At 35.5% G+C, this 5482-nt stretch overlaps 1 pseudogene; it reads right to left on the bottom strand.

Annotated features, from left to right (window-relative positions):
* Positions 1-4501: 4501 nt before the first annotated feature.
* LOC111736169 lies at positions 4502-4620 on the bottom strand (annotated as a pseudogene).
* Between the last annotated feature and the right edge of the window lie 862 nt (positions 4621-5482).

Here is a 5482-nt window from a genome sequence, read left to right as displayed (position 1 = left end):
TAGGCCCCAAAAAGAAACAAAAATAATCATCACTTATTAGAGAGCCAATGTATCTTAAAACCATGGTATACTAAGTCTTCCCTCCTGAGCTCATTTTATTTCTTTTTTGGTAATACCCGCTGTAATTTTATTAATGTCATGTGACTTTTTTTAATTTTATTATTTTGTGTTTGATTTAGATAATTTTTTTTTTTCCTGTGGCCAAGTAATATTTTGCACAAGAGACAGCTTGTCTCTCATGGTACTAAATGAATGAATTAATGAACAAATGAATTGCTTAGTTGGTTAACCAACTGCTATCTGCAGGCCACTGTGTTAAATGAAATGAGAGGGAGCTAGAGACCTCCACCATGATAATGAACACTGTGACACCGCCCCTATTTAAAAAGTTTTACACATCAATGTAAGAAAAAAACTTTTAAAAAATGTTCAAGAGAAATTGATGGGGTATCCAATGGTAAAGAAAGTGCATTTTCTAAAGTAGATCATGGTAGGGGTGAGCACTGCAGTTTGGAACAGAGAATAATTTTAAATGGAAGTTTAAATTGAAGGAGTTTAGTTTTGGTTTAGAGAAGGGAAAATAATGTTTAATGGAGATTTAGTGTGACCAAATGTGGCCATAGCCAAATAAGCAATAATGACTGCAGCAAATAGATTAATAAACTGAGAAGTTGGTTCTTACACTGAAAACATAGGATAAAATAAGAATTTGAAATTCCTCAATTATTCACCTAAAGTGTCTGGATATTTTCTTGTAAGAAATGGGAAAACACTTCAAATTTTTAAGAAGGAAATGACCTGAAGTTATAAGAAGAAAGCCAAATTTTAGGGGGATTAGCTTGTGCTATAAGGAGACGTAGTGCACACAAAAGCAGCTACTGACAACTCTTAAGCATAGAAAAAGCCATCAGAGCCTCTATGGTTTGCATCCGCATCATCAAACATAGCTATGCTTTCTGAAGAGTGAAGGAATGCTGTGGCCCTCCCTACAGAAGACAAATATGTATCATGGATTTTTCAATGATGGAATTGGGGAGGGAGAATTAGACCATAGTATCATTAGGGTGCACAAGTGAAATTGGTTCTCAACTTATTTTTCCTGTTTATGCCATATCTCAGTATAAAATAAATTAGGGCTGCACTTGGAGGAATTATATGACCTAAAATACCACAAGAACATCTATAGTCCTATAAAACCATCCAGAGTCATCATACTATGCAATTGGGCATTCCCAAGGTGAAATCCCATTGTCACTTGCTCTGCCCATACAATCCAGAGGTAAAGTTTTCAAACATATTTCTTTGCTGCCAACTTGATGTCACATTATGTCTTAAGTGTCAGGTGCACAGTGGTTTCTGGCTACAGCCAAATCCTGCGCCTCAATCAGCAATGTGATTTTTATGACAGGCACTGCTATAAAAATATGTACCCTCAGTTATGACAAAAACACTTTTCATCTGTTGATCAAAATTTGACAGCAGAAGCTATAAAAAGTTTGTGTTACACCATGGCACATACACCATGGCACACACATCATGCTGGTTATGTCCCTTTAAGATGAAGATATATGCAGATTGTATATGTGTATGTGTGTGTGTGTGCGTGTGTGTATATATATATATATGGTGTATGTGTATATATATATACATATGTGTGTGTGTGTGTGCGTGTGTGTATATATATATGGTGTATGTGTATATATATACATATATATACACATACATATATATACACATATGTATATATATATATACACATACACCATATATATATATATACACCACCACATACACATGCTCTATCCCTAGAAATAGAGGCATGTATGCACAATGCTTCGAGCACAAGAGAAAAGAAGAATGCTCAGAGATAAACAATGGGTCGCATCTCTATAGAGTTAGAGAACTTAACCTCATAAAATTAAATCACAACTTCGGGAGGAATTTCTTAAATTCATGTGGGATATTATGATTTACAAAGTCTTTTTTTTTTTTTAAGCATATGTAATTCACTTAATTAAGAGAAGCAATTTATTGTGTTTTAAAGCACATGCATGAACTCAGAAGTCAGATGTATTCAGGTGATCCTTAGCTCTCTCTCTTATTAGCTAAGTTTTCTGGGGTCAGTTGATAACAGGTTGAATCTTTATCTGCATCAGTTAAAAAATGAAGGAAATCCTAACAAACTGTGAGAGTTTTGCTGAAGATTATAAACGATATAAAACTCTTAGTTTACAGTTCTGACAATGTCACTCAGCTGTGACAGAGTGAGAGGTAAGCCTTAAGCATTGTATTCATCGTGAAGATTCCCTATAATACCTCAGTGCTTGGACCTCAGAGACAGTCAGGCACTCCCTGGGCATCAAGCAAGAAGCCCAGTCAGGTTTATGGTCAGGATAAACTTTATTATATACATGGATGGTAGGGGGCATTTAGCTAGATGCTCAGAGGTAAGGGAAAATATATTAAATAAGTTGAATTGTTTTATGAGTTTGCCTTTTTCTTCTTAAGGAAATTCAAATATCACTGAACAGAAAGAGGATATTAAAAGAATTATGCAAGCTCAGAAAAATTACTTGCTAATTTCTGTATTGCATTTGAGTTTCAATTTAAGTATAATTAAAGATCTCCTTGTAAGAGCAAAGTATTTTTACATTTATTACATCCTCTACATAACCTTTTTAAATTACTGGGACATTAGGCAGGGCAGGAAAAAAGCTACTTCAACTTGGGTCTTTAGTCATGACATTATTTTTTCAGTTATACATAAAAATCTAATTTTCTTTCATTTCCATTTTGCTAAGACAAGTGTAGTAGCTCTTGTGTCATATCACAAATAAGAATGATTTCAGAAGTGGTGAGTTTTCTGAGTTACTATTGATTTGGCTTGACATATAAAGTCAGAAATATTGATGTAGGACAATCCTTATTCAAAATCTTTAATTCTTTAATAAATAAAATTAATATTTTAAGTTTGTGGCTTCAACTATTAAAAATAATTAGAGATAATGTTAATAGTTGACTTAGTTGTGTATATGTGTTTCACAATAACAATAGAACATTTGTCTGTTAACCTGATTTTGGAGTTACACTTTTGCAATTCTCTGTGGAGACATTATGTAAATTCTCTTTTGAGTATCACAGCCATCCCCAAATTCCAATATCAAGTGCACAGAATGATGACTTAAAAGTGCACAGGAGCTTTACCTGAAAATATAAGCTCTTCAGTATAAGAATATTGAGTTCAAGACCAAAGTCACATTGGATTTTGAGCCCTCTCTACCCTGCACGGATGGATAAATTATAAGAGAACTTAGTTAGATTCCTTAGCATTACAGATATAATTGCTTTGTAACATAATCCAACAAAACTTAGGGGTAACCAAAACTGAGGTAACCATTAATCATAATCAGAGATTCTGGGGAACAGTAATTTGGACAGGACACAGCAGAGACAGCTTCTCTCTGCCCCACTATGTCTGGGGCTTCTGATGGATATGAAACTTGGGGCCTAGAATGATCCAAAGGAGCATTCCTTCAAGTGTCTGGAGGTTTACACTGGCTGATGGCCTTAATTAGGCCTCAGTCATACTTCCTACAATGTTTGAGCTCATGGTTTTGACTTCTGAGTCATTCCTCCATTTTTATAAGAAATGGCCAGTATTGGAAATTGAGTTGTTTTCTCATCCTGCTTCCTATCAAAGTTTAGGGGCTATAAGGCCTCTTTTAATTTTGTCTCTGTCCCTTTTAGTCCAAGATGATATAATTCTTTTAAAAATATGGTTTCTTATGAATCAGTATATGATACACTTCATTATACAAAAGCATTTCTGAACCTTGTGATGCTGCTGTGGAGGCTGTGTCCTTATGATTCTTAGGGCGGGTCCTTGAGGCATGCCTTGAAAAGCCTTAGAGGGCCTGTGTCCAAAAAAATGGTTCTCTCAGGCACTGCCTTCCTTCCTTCTGAGATCTTAACAAGAGATTCTAGAGCCGCACCCTAGATTTTATTTTTGCTATGAAGCCCTTCTTTAATTTGAGGATCTTGAAGAGGCAGGAAATGAGATTTATTTTCAAACACAAGTTTTCTCCTTCATACATCCTCTAAAATTTTGTTGAAAACAGAACTATTTATTTTTACTTCCCTGCTCCTCTCATTTTATCATAGGCACTGAGAAAAACTCAGAAGATACTTTCTAAAGACTGCTTAAACATCTCCTTAGCTAGATTAATCAATTCATTAGCAATAGTTTGTTTTGTATTTTACTGCAAAAAAAATTTTCCATCACTACAGAACAAGAGTCTTTTTTCCATCTCGCAATAATTTTTCTACACATTCTTTTTAGGCTTCCCTGGCAGTGTTCTTGAAAGCCATCCGACTTCTAACAATCACTTGAAGGCCTTTAAAGGATTTCATTAACATTCTTCTGAAGGGCATTCCAGCTTCTGCCCATCATATTTTCCCAATGAAACATTGTCTTAGTTTGCTTTTTTTTTTTTTTTTTTAACACCTACAGCTCCTGGCCTTCCCAGGTGGTCCCCCATACAAGTACTAACCAGGCCCAACCCTACTTAGCTTCTGAGATCAGACGAGATTGGGCCCGTTCAGGGTGGCACAGCCATAGACTGTCTTAGATTTTATTACTACAATAGTGTACTTCCAAATACTCAAATCTGTCCCACTTAGTTTGGCTGAATAAATTACTCCAAAATGTAGTAGAATACAACCATTTATTATGCTATCATTACTATTGATCAGGAATTTGGACAGGGCTCAGTAAAGACAGTTTTTCTATGTTTCTCTTTATCAGCCGGAAGATCATAAAGCTGAGGACTATATTCCTTTGAAAGCTCATTCACATATCTGGCAGTTGTATTTTGGATAGGGCCTCAATTCCTCTCCACTTGGGTCTCTCTACTTGGGCAATTTGAGGTTCTTCACATCTTGACGGCTGAGCTCTAAAGGGGAGTGGAAGGGGAAATATAGTCTTATGCTATTTTATGATCTAGACTTGGAAGTTAGGCAGTGTCACTTCAGCTGCATTTTACTTGTTGACAGTTACAAAATCTTTGAAAAGTAATATCTGTCACATTTGGTTTGATTCTACTTGACTATTTCCTTCTATGATGAAGGGCAATGAGAGAGTGTACAGAAAATGTATTTCACAACCTAGGGCCTTGGAAGAGAATCATATTTGCAAAAATTTTCTTTCTATCTTTACATCATTTAATTCTGCTATACTTTGTATGCATTAAAATAGTTTATTACATCCCCGAAATCTCCAGGCTTTGGTGTATGTGTGTTTTAGAGGGTGTCTCAAAAAGCCATTTTTATTTCATCTGTCTTCTCCCACCCTGAGCAGTGAGCAGCCAGCCAGAGATACTAGAAATGATCATTAGGGGGATGAATATGGTTCTGCTTTGTATTCTGCCTAAAGTCTAATTCAAATAGAAATTAACAAATCAAGAAGAAAAGTAGACCTGAGACA

Source organism: Pteropus vampyrus, unplaced genomic scaffold (genome assembly GCF_000151845.1).
Source record: "Pteropus vampyrus isolate Shadow unplaced genomic scaffold, Pvam_2.0 Scaffold18, whole genome shotgun sequence".
In the NCBI taxonomy this organism is placed as follows: domain Eukaryota; kingdom Metazoa; phylum Chordata; class Mammalia; order Chiroptera; family Pteropodidae; genus Pteropus; species Pteropus vampyrus.
Note: the sequence above shows the minus strand (reverse complement) of the source record. Positions and strands in the feature narration are given on the sequence as shown.